This window comes from Narcine bancroftii, chromosome 10 (assembly GCF_036971445.1).
Source record: "Narcine bancroftii isolate sNarBan1 chromosome 10, sNarBan1.hap1, whole genome shotgun sequence".
In the NCBI taxonomy this organism is placed as follows: Eukaryota; Metazoa; Chordata; class Chondrichthyes; order Torpediniformes; family Narcinidae; genus Narcine; species Narcine bancroftii.
Genome location: NC_091478.1, coordinates 89,397,169 through 89,409,370, shown reverse-complemented (window position 1 = coordinate 89,409,370; position 12,202 = coordinate 89,397,169). Strand labels below are relative to the sequence as shown.

General features: G+C 39.7%; 1 long non-coding RNA gene across 1 annotated transcript; it reads right to left on the bottom strand.

The window, feature by feature from the left end:
* Positions 1-1,396: 1,396 nt before the first annotated feature.
* Positions 1,397-10,853, bottom strand: LOC138744053 (uncharacterized). Its single transcript, XR_011345236.1, has 3 exons — positions 10,735-10,853; positions 7,848-7,965; positions 1,397-1,475 (listed from the first exon to the last, which is right to left on the bottom strand). It is a non-coding gene; the product is annotated as an uncharacterized lncRNA (long non-coding RNA).
* Positions 10,854-12,202: the final 1,349 nt, after the last annotated feature.

The following is a 12,202-nucleotide window of genomic DNA, read 5'->3' as shown; positions in this document are numbered from 1 at the left end:
GTAAATCAACAACTGAGGTCCATAGGAGGTAAAGATACATAACCAATAGTTTGGCCCTGATACTGCGAGATCTGCTGAGTTCCTCCAGCATTTCTGGGTTTTTACCACAATCACAACGTCTGCAGACTTTCATGCCTAATTCCATTCAGTTACTGCACTGCAAAATCTCTTCTCGGGATAACTAACCTGAAGAAGTTCTCCTCCTCTCTCCGAAGGGAGCTCTGAGAGATCCTCTTTCACTGCTCCCCAACTGCACTCCCTGCTGCTCTCGAGCTCCAATTATGGCTTTTTGCCTGGTTGGCCTGTGCTCTTCTCCTTGCCCTTCCTTTCCTCCTCCCCCATCCGCTTTATTCAGACATCTACCTGTTTTATCACTCATATGTTGAAGAAGGACTCAAGCCTGAAATGTTGGTTTTATATCTTTACCTCCTAAGGAAGCAGTGTGACTGGCTGAGTTCTTCCAGCAATTTTGTTTTCTTACTACAATCACAGCATCTGCAGATTTTCATGTTTCATTCTGTAACTATTCATGATTTCTGTGTCCCTCAGAATTTTATATAACTCAGTGAGGTCATCCCTTATCCTCCTATGGTCCAGGGAAATAAAGTTATATTCTATCCAGCCTTTCCTTTGAACTCAATCATTTCCATCCCACTATTATTCTTGTGTGTATTTTCTGCTCCCTTTTCATCTTAATGACATCCTTCACACCGCTTGACGACCAGAACTAACATAATACCCCAGGTGTGGTCTCACCGGTGTCTTGTACAGCTGGAACATGATGACCCAACTTGGCTGAAGAAGGCATGAATGCCAAAAACCATGTTTATAACCCTGTATACACCACTTGCATGGAATCAGTCCCTTTGTCCCCATTTGCTTCCATTGCACCAGGTTGCTGCTTTTCTGGCCATGGCTTCCTACATTATTCCCTTCATCCCAGAATCAACCTGGTGAATTTTCTATGTACTGCCTCCACTTAAATATGGATACAAAAACTAGTATCTGCACACAAGATGCCATTCTATCAATGTCCTGGAAAGATGCATCAACATTTTCCTACTTTGGAATTTCATCCTCCTTGCAATAAAATTCAACATTTCTATTAGCTTCCCAAATTATTTGCTGCTTTTTAAAAATCAAATTCATGAATTCCAACATTTTGTTGTCTCACTCTATTTAAATAATAATGATTTTTTTTTCATTCCACATGGATCATTATTTTTGAATTTTCAGCACATTTGGCTATAATGTATTTGAAACCTCATGGTCCATGTGGACCCCAGGAGATAGTGTTTACTAATCCAAAGATAATCTATTTAATATGACTCTGGTCTCTTCCCTAACCGAATTCCCTAATATATTGTCCCTAACCCTAGACCCCAGTCCCTCTTACCTTGTGCAGTAACGTGGCTCCTTATCAAATGCCTTTGGAAACCCAATAGCTCCATCTCTCTGGTTCTACTTTATTCACCCTGTTTGGCCAAAGTACATTTTTTTAGCATCTTCCACAATGAAAACTGATCCAATATAATTGTTTTATATAGTTTACGGGTTGCACCTGAACCCATGAGGGACAAAGTCCTTATAGCCAGGAAGGATGGCAGGGTTCAATGTTCTCTTTATTGTAATTTAATAATCCATTAAAAATGTAACATACATGATATGCTTTAACTTTTGTCTGCCCTAATGCCAGCAAAGTGTTGCCGTGAGCATTGCCCAGTGACCTAACAATAGGAGAAAGAGAAGCAAAAGAGAGTCCCTTCGGAGTCACTGGCTATCCATGGATTTGCTTCCAGGGCTTCTGCAGCCCCTGCAGCCGCATAGCTGTAACAGCGTGAAGGAACAGAGGGACGTTAGGGCTCAAGCCCATAGATTCTTCAAGATTGCCATGCAGGTTGATAGGATGGTGAAGAAAGCATATGGTTTGCTCTCCTTCATTGGTCAAGGGATAGAGCCGTGAGGTAATGTTGTAGCTCTATAAAACTCTGGTTAGATCAGACTTGGACTATTGTGCTCAGTTCTGATCTCCTCATTGCAGGAAGGATGCGGAAGAGGGAAAACAGGCAGAGGAGACTTACCAGGAATCTGCCTAGATTGGAAAACATGTTTTAAGAAGAAAGGCTGAGGGAGCTATGACTTTTCTCTTTGGATGGTGAGGCAAATAAATAGAGATGCAGAAGATTATTGATAGGGGGCACTCCCAGCACCTTTTACCCAACAGCCAATACCAGAGGATATCTGTTTAGGGTAAGTATAGGTGTGATTAGGGGAGACTTCAGAGGTAAGTTTTTAAACAGTGGTTGGTGATTGGAATGCATTGTTGTTGATGATGGTGGAGGCTGATACAACAGGGACATTTAAAAGACTCATATGCTTTTCCACAGCATTCACATGATTTTCCATTATGAAGAGCCTCCGATATTCTGGCTTTCGAATAACCAAAACCTGCAATTTTCCACATCAGTCCTTTTTATACAGCATACAGGGATTCCATAAACAAAAGAGGTGGGACGGTATCTCAGCAGTTCCAGCGCCTGTGTCTAATGTCACGTATTTCAAATATTTCATATTTGACAGCATGTTACACCCACTTGTATTTCCCAAAAAATGGCTCAAAAATATTCCCCCATTTTTATAAACCACGTTGAAATTAGGGCAATAATGGTGAGAAACACTGTTGGTCCTTGCACTGGTCATTGTTGTGTTGAGAAAATGTCGGTCCATGAGAGATGAGTCTGGACACAAAGGTTTGCTATCAAACATTACTTTTCATAAACACACAACAATTAATAGAAGGATCTGGAAAAATCATAGCAGGAGTAAAGCACACACGCAAACAATTTATGAAAGAGTGTGGGACAAAATGCATACAATTTAATTAGATACACACACAATGTATAAAGGAGCATGGGAAAATACATAGACAATTTAATAAGATGCACACACAATGTATAAAAGAGTGTGGGAAAATACACGGACAATTTAATAAAACACATACAATTTATAAAAGAGCATGGGAAAATCTACTGCAAGTATTGACCAAAAGAAGTGGATTTCCAACTTCTTCTTTCCTCTCACATACCACCTTAATGAATCCCTTACTAATCACCTCTACCTATTGTTGTAATATTATGGGCTGATGGTAGGCTGTTGCTGGGGGAGTGGGGCAGTGGGTTTCAGACCATTCAAGCTAAGGTCAAACCCACAAACTAGCTTGATCACAATCTGGCAGATCTAGTGTCAAATCTTTGTGCTTTGTGATTGCCCTCACAATCTGGCAGACCGAGTATCAAATCTAGGGTTAGGTTTAGGGTTAGGGTTCAGGTTGATTTGTCAATATGTGGGCAGCAGGATGATCATCCTTCTTGTGTTCACTGGTCTCCTCTCTCAAAGATTCCGTGTTACTATAAACTGCCACTCTCAGTTGGCTCATGCTTTCATTACCCTGTGCCTGTCACTAGCTCTTAGTGGGATCGGTGTCTTATTTACTTTCCAGGACCTGTGGTGCATTTTGGTATGTCCTAGGGTAAGTTTATTGCCTGCATAATTGGTGACCTTATATTCACACCTTAGGGTTAGGGTTAGGTGTAGGATTTGGGATAGGGTTAGGTTTAGGGTTCTGGTTAGGGCTAGGCGAAGGGTTTAGGTTAGGGGTAGCAACAGAAAGCAGGTAGCGGACTGCTGGGACAGAGCATGACAGCAGGCCTGGGGAGAGAAAAGGCAGTGGACCCCCAGAACAGTGTGGGACAGCGTGCTGTTGGAGAGAGCAGGCAGCACTAAAAAAATTCACGTTTACATTATACTAAGAAAATTACAGTGCACAATACACATCATGACCTGTGTTGGTCACGGAATACTTGCAGTGCAGTTCACACGGCAGGTGTTTCGCGAAAATTGCTAGGGGTCTAGATGAATAAAAGATGGGACTAGAATGGCAGCCCCATTCCAGTTCTGCGCTTTATACACAGCATGTGTTCTGGGAAAAAGGGAATAATATCCCAGAATGAAGTGGCTGTGTAAAAAGCATATTAGATTGGCTTGCAGGCTACAAGGGAGCGAAGAGTTAGATTGATATGAAGTAAGTTCATTGAGGTTGGCACAACATAATGGGCAAAAGGGTCCATACTCTGCTATGCTGTTATCTGTTCTGCACCATACAATTAAAAGTAAAAGATTTGAGAAGAGATCAAGAGACTACAGAATTAAAATGTTATTGAATCTGTCAAGGTTTCTGATTGAACTGCTCCAATAACGTAGTAAAGGCAGATGGCAACATTAGGATCTGAAGTCTACCAGGGAATAAGCCACAGATAAGTAAAGATGGACACATACCCAATATGACTGATTGTTGATTTGTTTACTTGGCTAGGAAGGGCCAGCTTTCAAAGCTCTTAACATGTCATCTGTTTTCTAGCAGATTGAGCTAGACAAAGGTTCAAATAAATACTCAACAATTCCTAATCACATAGGTCTTTTCCAGCGGAGCAGACATTCTGTTTGGTATGGCATCAGTCTGGGCATTTTTCCGCTCCTGTTCATGCTACTGACCCATGACTACATCACCAGATCCAGCTCCAACAGTGTCATATTTTCAGATGACTCAACAGTCGTCGGCCTCATCAGCAACAATGATGAATCTCACTACAGAGAAGAGGAGGAAAATCTTGTGATATGTTGCAACCTGAATCTCAATGTGGACAAGACAAAGGAGATGATTGTGGACGTCAGGAGGAACCAAAATGACCACCCTCCACTACTCATTAACAACTCTGTAGTGGAGAGAATGGAGAGCACCAAGTTCCTTGGAGTTCACAGTGAGTGACCTTTCGTGGACACACAACATCTCCTTATTTGTCAGGAAGATGCAACAGGGACTGAACTTCCTGAGGATACTGAAGTGGGAAGGCAATCGGCCACCATTATGTCAACCTTCTGCAGGAGCTTTATCGAGAGCGTCCTGGCCGGCTACATCACAGTATGATATGATTTTTGCAGAGAAATGGATCAGAGATCAATCCACAGGACCATGAGAGCGGCAGAGGGGATCACTGGAGTCTCCCTCCCTGCCATCAACACAATCTATCAGGACTGTATCATAGCCAGCATCACCAGCCTGAGGACCAGCTTCTTTTCACGGATGTGAGGACGCTGAACAACCAAAGGAATGGGTCACACTAACCATCCGAGACTCTCATATCCATGAAACAATGTCTATCTATTTATTTATTTATCTATATGAATAATTGTCTTGCATGTGTATTGTTTGTCTGTACACTGCATGGCATGTGAGTATTGTTTGTTTCTGTGTCTGTGTATTTTACACCAAGGACAAGAGAACGCCGTTTCATCAGTTTGTACTCGTGCAATCAGATGACAATAAACGACTCAAATTCATATGTTTCCATTGCACTTTTTATATTTATATATTTCACAAACGATGGAATACTTATTGGAATAAAACACTAGAAGCACACAGCATATCAGGCAGTCTCTTTGCAAAGTGGAACATTGTCCTAGAATGACCAGAAACATCAGCTCTGTTTGTCTCTGCCTGAAGAACTGTTTCCTCCATTTTCTGCTTTTATTTCAGATTTGCAGTATCAGTGGATTTTTAAAAGTTCATTTAATTTTAGAGACAGAGTCCAGGTCTGAACAGCAATTAAAATTTTCATCATTGATACTGACATAAGGTCTTCCAGCCCATTCAATGTTGCTTCCAATGGTCAATCCATTACTTCACAGAGATAGTGGAGGCTGACATTTCAACAGGCACCATCTTCTCCAGGGTTGCACCTGTGTTCCACTGGGGAACTCATCAGGAAGTCCAATAGGGATGCACAAAGCTTTACATTCGTCCCAGTCCTTAGGTTCAGAAACCTGCCTGGTCAGCCTACAGAAGGCTAGATCTGGGGACCCATTATTGTCAGAGTACATACATGACATCATATACAACTCTCAGATTCTTTTTCCAGTGGGCCAGGGAGAATATCTACTTATTGGTAGTGCAAATGAAAAGATATGTGTACATAAGAGAGAAATGTAAACAAAGTAGGAAGTGGAAACAAACTGACTGTGCAACTCAAAAATTAAATATTCAATAATAGACAATGTGAAAAGTAAGAACCCTTAAATGAATCACTGATTGAGTTTGTTGTTGAAGTGTCTGATGGTGGAGGGGGTAGGAACTGTTCCTGAGCCTGGTGGCACCTACACCTCTTTCTTGATGGCAGCAGTGAGAACAGAGCATGTGCTGGGTGGTGTGAATCCTTGATGATTGTTGCAGCATTCCCTAGAGATTTTCTGAATGGTGATGATTGTTGCTGCTCTCCGACGGCAGCATTCCCTGGAGATTTTCTGAATGGTGGGAAGAGTTTTGTTGTGATGTACTGGGCTGTGTCCACTACCTTTGGCAGCAGGGCTTTCCACTCAGAGGTACTGGTGCCCCCATATCAGGCCGTGATGACAGATTATCACAGAGTATTTGTAAAGGCTGTTGGATTGTTCTACCAAGACTCCATGGATCAAATAATCTCTTCCAGGTTTTCTAATATTATTTTTATTTTGATCAGTGCATTGGGAGGTTAGCTGTAACTTCCATCGCAAAGTAGGCACTGCAAAGAACTTGAGAGCACGAGTGTCAGATCAACTTTTCTTAATTTCAGTCCATTAAGTAAGTCGGGCTTAGCTGCTAACGACAGCAGTTTCACATGAAGTACAAACATCTTTTTCTAATTATCTGAGTTGGTTGTAAACCAAAGAGAAAACAATTAGCTTCAGAAAGAAAGGCCTAGAATTATGCTTTCAGTAACAGAAGTTCCAGCTGACATAGAATTCATTGAACAAAGAACAAACTATGTAATTTTAACATTCAAAATCTTGTTTCATTGTTGATGTGAATCTGCAAAACCTTCAGGAAAAAAAATCAGAGATAATAATTCATTAGTATTTGTTAAATATTCCTCAGTGCAGCCTACAATCCTACCATTTGTAAAAGAAAAATAATGCTTGAAGCCATCAATTGATAATAAATAAAATGTTTGCAACTTGCCTGATAAAAATTTATTTCATGGAATAATCTGCCACAATCAGCAGGTGTTCTTTGAAATGCAGAGAATTAAAGGCATATATAGTAGTTATGTAATCAGAATGAAAAGCTATTCAAGAACTGTCTATAGCCTGTGAGTAGTCTCACTTTCTCCTTTCCATCAAAGAAATTTCAAATCTAATGAAAGTCCCATAAGTGAAAAGTGGAACTAAAGAAGAACCAAACAGTGAAGCAACACACTAGAAAGCATAAACAACAAATGTAGAAAACACGATCTTGAAATAATATCTCCTAAAATCAAGGTTGTGAGTGGGTACTAGTTTTACATAAACCCAGGAATAAAATAAGTAAAATAACAAAATTTAACCTGGGTATCTTCTTTTGCTAACGCATTAAATGCAGTATCGATGTGGGGTGAAAATCAATGAAATATATTCCCCCCTCACTCAAAACACCTTGACACAATCATTCACAATAAAGTTAGGCAAGGACTACTGGAGTAAAACAAAGCAGTTAGAGGGTCAGGTAGCAACTTTGCCGGTGTGGTTGACCTTTCATCAGAATACAATTAGAGGACTATCAAATGAAGCTTAAGGGGACAGAAGAATAAGCAATTCTTGCAGTGTGTGATCAAATCAAAAAGGAAGTATTTAATAATCTGGTTCTTGCAGCAGTCACATTAATTGTAATGGTAGGAAATGCATTATTAAAGGTAATTAAAGTCGAACAAAGAACAAAGGTTTAAAGACAATTTAAGAACCTACTAATCCAATGTCTGAAGTACAGACGTGTAACTTACTGTTTTTAAATGGCATGTGAGACCGCACCATCCTTATTCGTATTTATATATTATGTGAGTGACAGGTTGAGATTCATCTGTACGTTTTTGTCCCATATTCTACTGTAGAATTGATTTTCTGTAAGGAAAACAAACATTCAGACAACCTAAAAGTATTATATGAAGATACAACAGATGACATTGACAGACAAGAAAAGATCAGCTGGCTGATACATTGATCAATTATTAGAGCATCTAAATTAATGGTTCCCATTCCTCCTCTCCTCACCCCAAACCTTCAAATCACGATCACCCCTCCAAAAAATTGAAATTTCCAGGTCTTAAACATATCAAATTTGAGCTTCAGTTCCTGAAAGACTGAATATTCAGTTCATTCAAAAGAAATATCATAAACAAGAATTTTTCCAAAAGAAATGAGAAGTTAAAATAATAATTGTCTAGTTGAGTGCTCTCCTTCAAGCAAGCAGGTGCCATTGTGCTGTGGACTATCTTGTTGAAATAGTATGAATTTTGGCAGCCACCTCATTGCCTCTGTTCGGATTGAGGTTGACAAAGAAATAATTGTGACTCTATTGCAACAAAATCAGTAAAGGAAACCATCAGAAGAAGACCTCCTTTAACCTGGCTAAAGGTGTATTCAAATTCCAACCTATCAGAAAAACCTTGCACCCAAATGGAAGCCTTAGATAAAGGTCACCCGAGCAAGAATAGAATCCAGGAATTCTGAATCACCCAGGAGAAGAATACAGTTGAAATTATATGATCGATGTCATTGATGTGCTATATCTCCAAATTAATTAATTTAAATAAATTAAAGGAAACTTATGCGTAATTGCTTTTGCAGGACAGATGAAATTTCTTTAAGTATCCTCAGCGCAGCAACTGAATTTATTTAATGTTTGACACTGCCAAGATTGTCGGAAAGCACAAATTCTAAAAGAATATTTCATACCCATGTAGCTCACACCCACTACATAGAAAATTCAATTCATCCAATAATCCAACTTTAACTAATCAATAGAAGAAATGAATAATTTTCATCACTGCACAGAACTGACAAAAGCTTTGAATGCAATGAGCAGAATTCTGATGGGAAGGCGAGATATTTGAATTGCAGGTTTTTCTCCAGACAGACCACAACCTGTGCATACCTGACTTGGTATTCAGTGAGAGTTCTCACTGTGAAGATACCTCCAATTGCATAAAGTCTGTACCTCCTGTTTGATTCTAAAATAAAATATTGAACAAACACACTGAAGCTCAGGAGTCTAATAAACTAATTCTTTGGATTAAATCCATAAATTAGATTGTAACCCAGAATGATGTCAAATACATGATATTGTAACATAAAGTACTCCTTTGACAATAATAATAAATACTATTCCTCCTTAACAATAAAATTATTGTTAGACTCATTATTATCTCTACATTTGCAAATCGAATGAGTAGATACTGAGATGTTGCACTATTTGGAGAATTTCAAAAGAGGGGACATTGTTCCAAGATTAGGACACCAACGATTCACTCCCTCTTGCAAAGGGTAGTAAATAATTGGAATTGCCTGTCCCAGATGGTCGTGGAGGATAGATCGTTGGGAGTACTTAAAGAGGAAGTGGATTTTTTTTTTAAATAGCAGGGAATTGAGCGCTATGTAGAAATGGCTTAGAAGAAGAGATGAGGCCTGGGGAAAATCATATTTCATGGTGGGACAGGTTTAAGGAACTCCTGATTAGCTTTCTTTGGCTCTTATTTTGAACATATATTCCAATATTTTTGTTATAACCTACGGCACAATATTTTACAACAGATTTTGACTGTATAAACCCATAGATTTGCTTTGCTGGACATAGATTAGCCAAAGTGAAACATGAAAGTCTGAAGACACTGTGAATTATGGTGATTATGGAGGAACTCAGCCGGTCTTGCAGCGACCAAAGGAGGTAAAAGTATATTAGCGACATTTCAGGCCTGAGCCCTTCTTCAAGGAATAAGCAAACAACAGGAAGTTGTTGAAGACTGGCCAGGGGAAGAGTCCAGACCAACAAAAAGTGTTAATTGTGTATGATAAGAGGAGGGGTGAGAATTGATTTTGACTCAGTGAAAGGAGACAGAGAGAAAAAGGGAAAGAGAGAAAGAGAGAGACAGATCTAGGGAAAAGGTGGCTAGGGAAGAAGAGGAGGTGGGGGTGGGGGGTGATGGTTAGCCAAAGAATGTTATATAGACTCAGTGCAGCAGATGAGTTGGGACATTGAATACAAATGTGAGGACATGATGTTAAAGTTGTACAAAGCGTTGGTGAGGTGACACATGGAATGCAGTTTTGTTTGCCTAACAATAGAAAGGACATTCTAAAATTGGAAAGGGTCGAGAAGAGGTGTGTAAAGTTCTTGCCAGGATTAGGGAAGATGAGAGTGAGATTGGAAACAGGAGGCCTGATTTCTTTTGAGTATAGGAGGTTGAAATGGGATCTTATTGGGGTCTATTAAATCATGAAGAACATTGATAAGGTGGATAGTGACTGTTTCTCCTAGAATAGGAATATCTATGATAAGAGTTAACAGCCTTTAGGTGAGGCAAGTGGGATTTAGAAGGGATGTGAGAGGATAGTGGAGAGATACTGGGCATAAGGAAGGATCTGCCAGGAAAAAGTGGTAGAGGCAGCTTCCTTTACAAAATGCCCTTTATAGAAGTTACATATCACATTGTTTGTTGGCCTGTAAAGGAACACATGTTTCTTGCTCTTAAATGACATAAACAAGTCAAGCCAAGAAGGTCTAGAAGAGAAGTCCAGAAAGACTCAGAATATTAAAGGCTCCCAACATCTTAGATGCAGGCAAGATTTAATGCTTTATTAAAATTTTTAAATTGTAATGACAATGAATCTTACCCCATAAGCTGTAAGATGCGAGTCACATGTAATATTGAATAGGTACCACTTTAAGAATTGTATCCTGTGGCTTCTATGTTATTGCAGTATTGTTTAGTAGGAAATGTGCCAGGGAACCTTTCACTGTAAAGAAACATGAAGAAAGAAAAATACACTAACGACACCATAAATAATTGTTTTTTAATCAAGTATCCTTGTTGTTAGTTTGAATTATTGACTATCTTAGAGAGAGTGAGAGTGTGTGTGTGTGTGTGTGAGAGAGAGAGAGAGAGAGAGAGAGAGACTCAGACATGGTGTCAGAAGTTCTGCTTGATGGAGGTATGAAACATACATGCTGCCTCGGCGGAATCAGATTCTTATCTTCGGGATAACACATAGTTTAGGGTTTGTGTGTAGAGAGATAACAAGCTGTGCGATTCAATTGGACTAGCACATGATGTAACAAATAAAAGTACCCAAGTTGCTGATTCAAGGCACATGGTATATTGAGCTGTCTATAGCAGATAAATCAAACTAGTTGGCCACATAATACAATTTTTTATTATTGGCTATAGTTCTTAAAGAAGATTTAGGGGCACTTGAACTGATTGATGAAATGAATCAATGCCACAGCAAACCAATCAAAAAAAGATTGCTTGCTTAATTATTCCTCTGCCACCTTCAATGAGGTTCCAAACTCACGTTTCGAGCATCCCTGATCCACTCCCCCATCTCCACCGACCACGTCCTTCCTCATGGCATTTGCCCATGCAATTGCAAGCAATGCTGCAGTGTTTATTTGCCTCATCAATTCCTCCCAACTGAAGATCCAACTGGTCTTTCGAGGTAAAGCAGCAATTCACTTGCACTTTTTCCCATCTTGTACACTACAGTTGATCTTCATGACATGATATCCACCACACTTCAATGGCCAAATTGGGTAACAGCTTGTGGAACATCCTCATTTAGTCTGCAGGGGCAACCTGCATCCACCTACTATTCAAAATCAAATTCTTTATTTTGCTTGGAACCGAGTTTATTACTGTTTGAGAAATAGCTCAGACATTTCTTTCCATTCAAATTGCTGTAAAAGTTGGATGGCAAGGCAGTGGTGCATTATTTGCCTGGTATTGTCTTTTAGATAAGATATTCAGTGGAGATCCTACTTACTGATACAGGTGTGCTGTGCTGATCTTTATATTCCAACAAAAATGCTAAACCTTTCCTACCTTGCAATCTTCTTTTTTTTTAATCCATGTGCCTAGTCTCTTAAATGCTCCTAATGTTCCACTATCACACCTAGCAAGGCATTACAGGCACCCACAACCCTTTGTGTAAAAAACTTACCCATGAGATCTCCCCTAAACTCCCCTCCCTTCACTTTGCACAGATGTCCTCTGGTATTTGCTATTCCTGTCCTGGGAGAAAGGTGCTGGCTGTCCACCTATGCCTCTCAGAATCTTATAGACCTCTATTAAGTCTCCTCTCA